We start from the raw sequence: 3,534 nt of genomic DNA on the forward strand, positions 1-3,534 counted from the left end.
GCAGAGTTGGATCTGATACACAATCCAAAATGTTTTAAGGGAAGAGGAGAAAGAACCAGAATCTAGGAAAGCCAGTAAGGATTATGTGTTTGCTTACACTGCAGTGAAACATCTCTTTCAAGATGTTTTGATAAAACTTAAACTCTGAATTATACTACCACTGGGAACTCCTAGTAAGAAACCATGTTCTTGTATCAACTCTTGGTACCTTTCTCCTTGTTTACCCTCTTGATTGCTTAATGCTAATTGTCCAAGCTGCAGGAGCCAGGGAGGAATTCTCCCCTGCAGTCCTCTGTGCTTCCTGTGGCTGTTGAACTCTAAAGCCTTATCGAAGGGAAGACAGAGATTTGGGCAAAGTTTGGCCCTGTCCCTTTGGTATAATTGCTATAATTTTATTATATTTTATTTATTTTCTATGATAACACTGTTTTACTTTTCCAAGAGGAATACATAGCTTTATTATCCTTAAACCTGAAATGTAATTTATCTAATGTTTCAGGATCTCCCTTAAGAAAAATATAAATGAAGCTGACTAATATAGCAATTTTCTATGCTTAGCAACAGTTGCAAACAGACAAGTGTGTAAAAGATATTTACAGCCTATGATTAAATATCAGGCTGTTCTGAGCTGTTCTTCTCTTGTGCCCACGATACTTCTTCTGTCAGCCCCCTGAGAATCAATGCCTCACGAGTAAATATAATATCTAAGGTGAATAATGGAATAATCCTGAAAACAATAATAATAATAATAATCTGTAGGGCTTTCAAAAGTAGCCTGAGATGATGACCTACAGATTGTAGGCTCCACCTGTTCAGTAATTCCCAATTGGAGGATTTAAAACTATCTTTGGTAGTTAATGCCCTAGTGAAATTCTAAAGTTGCTGCTTCTTAAATTATTAATGGAGAGCAGACACAAAATTTGGTCACATTAACCTTAATTCTGTAGGAAATGGGGTATGAACAAGGTTGGAAGTAAGACCTAGAGAAAAGGTGCAGGCAGGGGCACCAAAAGAGCATCCAGCCTGGAGTCTACTGGAAACATGGGCCTCAGCACACAAGCTGGAATGATTATGAAAAGGATGTGATATATATATGTGTGTGTATATATATATATATATATATATATATATAGCCCCAGAGTCCTCCTGGTCATCTGTTAATTTAATATAAACGAACTGGCCATAAGCACAAGAATGCAGTGCAACTTTTGCATAATTTCTGGGTTTTTTTAGTCCTTGGCTTCTTGAAACTACCAAGAAAGTTGCTGGGAATGGTGTTTTTGTGAGGAAGACACATAAACCAGTTTAGCAATTTCTTTTCTCATTAACACAGAATTGCAACAATTTCCTGCTCTTTCTCTTCTGTCTCTCATCTCCCCTCTTTGACACCCTTCTTTGCCTTTCACAGAATCACAAAGTGGTTTGGGTTGGAAGGCATCTCTGGAGATCCTCAGGTCCAACCTTTCTACTCACCCGGAGCAGGTTGTACAGGATCAAGTCCAGGTGAATTTTGAATATCTCCAGATAAGGACACCCCATGGCTTCTCTGGGCAGCCTGTCCAGTGCTCTGTCACCTTCAAAGTAAAGTTTTCCCTTCTATTCAGATGGATCTTCCTGTGTTTGTGCCCATTGCCCCTTTTCCTGTCACATAGCACCAGCACTTTTGACAAACCTCCATAGCCCTCCATTGGACTGTCTAAAGCATTTTCTAGCCTTTTGTATCCTGGGGAGCCCAGAACTGTTCACAGCACTCCAGAGGTGGCCTCATCAGTAAAGGAGATAGAAGCCCCCTTGACCTCCTGGCAATGCTCTTCTCAATGCACCCCAGGATGCCACTGGGGTCTTGGCCACAGGGACACAGTCCTGGCTCATGGACAGCCTTTTGTCCACCAGGATTCCCTGGTCCTTCTCTGCAGAGCTGCTTTCCATCACCCCTAGGCTGTGCTGGTGCTGGGGCTCTTCTTCCCCAGGTGCAGGGATGGTATTTGCCCCTGTGGAACTTTGCTGCATTCCTCTGTGCCCACTTGTCCAGGTTTTTCTGAAAGGCAGCTCAAATGTCACGTGGATTAGCCACTCCTCCCAGCTTTCTATCATTGACAAATGTGCTGATGGTCACCCAGGTCACTGATGAACAAGACTGACCCTTGGGGACACCACAGCTACAGGCTTCCAGCTAGACTCTAACCACAGCCCTCTGAGACCTGCCATTCAGCCAGTTCTGCATCCACCTCTCTTCTTTCTCATTGATTCAGGTTGAATGTAAAGTGGCATTCATTTATATGTGATAACCATGATCTCAATCCCTCCAGATAATTCCCTACCAATTTTTAATTGTTTTAATTTAGTTCAGCCATCTCCTCTCTGCCCTGCTTTATACTGTAAAATTGATTAGAGATTTCACTAGAGAATACATAATGACATTCTGATAGTACCTTGGAAAGAGATAAAAGTATTCTAGGCTTCTTTTACAGCTTGCATGACATTTAAATGCATATTTGATATTGTCCTTTTCACAAACTGTGTTTTAAATTGCTGTTTATAGCTTTCCCTTGTAGGAGGATATTCGATTAGTCAATAAAATATTAGAAAAGCATAATTTGCTAGAAATTTCTAGAAAGTACAAGTGCCATTCAACTCCTTCTCCCATATTGCAGGTTAATTTATTCTTCCATGCAAGAGATTTTAAATCTGCTGAAGTAGACTCTTTTTGGGTACTTATGCAATATGTGTACTTGTTGCCCTTGAGAAGAACACCATGATATGGTAAATCATTGTACATATGTAGAGTTCAAGTTCAGTCAAGCATCAGTCATCTTGTAACTACTCTTTAAATACAGCTTTATCTATTAAAAGGACAGGTATATGCCTTAATTATGATTTTGTGTTGCTTTGTTTAATCCCTATTTTTGTACAGGTATTTTTTGAATAGTGTAACTAATATGAAGATTTTTTTCTTCTTCCTTTTAACTCAATGGCTATATTGTTTTATAAATAGTCCTAAACAAACCTACAGCATGGAGAAAATGGAGAAACTGCAGAATTCCTTTCTAAGCTGCTCGTTTTGATTTAGCACCTGTTTAGGTGTAGGCATGTCTTAGGTCCTACTGACTTAGGCAAGTTTGATCAGGTCTCTTCCTGGTGCTGAGTTTAACTAACAGGCCTTGTTAAGGGGTTTATTTAGTTTGCTGAGGTTTCCAGCAGGAAGCATAACTGGGTAACTGTTCACTTATAGTTCATGGACTCAGAGCCAGGGACAGCACAGAGGAAAGGCTCCTTCCTGGGCCTTCATCTGGAGAGGCCTGGGAGGTAACCAAGCCCATTTGCACAGATGTTTAGACTTCCTCCAGAAACTTCTGAGATTGCCATGTGAAACCCTGAACAGCTGAAGAAGCTGGAAACCTCATCTGTAATCACATCTGCTGCTGAGTTACATTATGCACCACACCACCCCCATGTTGGAAAAAGGACTTAGAGAGTCAGGAACCAGGTTATCATGTGGAATGTGTTAAATGAGTGTCAGTAATTGGGAGCCTA

This window comes from Parus major, chromosome 1A (assembly GCF_001522545.3).
Source record: "Parus major isolate Abel chromosome 1A, Parus_major1.1, whole genome shotgun sequence".
Lineage (NCBI taxonomy): Eukaryota > Metazoa > Chordata > Aves > Passeriformes > Paridae > Parus > Parus major.